Source organism: Equus asinus, chromosome 9, assembly GCF_041296235.1.
Source record: "Equus asinus isolate D_3611 breed Donkey chromosome 9, EquAss-T2T_v2, whole genome shotgun sequence".
NCBI lineage: Eukaryota > Metazoa > Chordata > Mammalia > Perissodactyla > Equidae > Equus > Equus asinus.
In genome coordinates, this window is record NC_091798.1 from 31,146,500 (window position 1) to 31,147,224 (window position 725).

Consider the following 725-nt stretch of genomic DNA (forward strand, 5'->3'; position numbering starts at 1 on the left):
AGGAGAGTGAGTGAAATGTGGAAGGGGCCAGTGCCTCGGGGCTGTGTATTGGACAGGGCACACGGGGACTGCCGGATGCAGACCTGGGCATGCCTCTTCCAGACAGACCTGGCCAGAGTCTTGAAGGGAGCAAGACTGGCCTAGTGTGGGGACTCCACGCTATGCCGCGGAGGGAAGAGGGGAAGGGACTGAAGGAGGAAGTGCTTAATTTGCTCAAAGTTGCCCACTGGAATTTACGAGATAGAGAACGAGATAGAGACAACTCTGTCTTCCTTATCACTAAAACAGATTCATTAGACTATGAAGCCAAATATCATAACGATGAAAATAATTGACTATATAACTTTAGTTTTTGTTCCTAAGTAAATAGCTTTCAACACTCAAGTCGAGTGAAGATGCTAACCAGCTGAGGAGCAAGAGGAGAGAAATACTGCCAGGGCGCTATTGGTCCGAGGCAACCCAAAGGAAGCTGTCTAAGAATCTCTGAGGACACACGGGTCTGGTGTTGCTTGGATGCATTTCCATGTTGGCTTTCTGGTTGGAACTGAGGTTTTCTCTCTTTCCTGACTGCCAGGCACATTCTGCAGGCTTGGGCACCCCTTCCGCCAGACCCGCACGTTCCAGGTGCATGGGCAGTGCCTAAAACTGCAGAACAAGGACTGGGACACATTCATGCACACACATGCATGCAAACTTTGCACAAGAAAAAACTCAGACACCTTAAA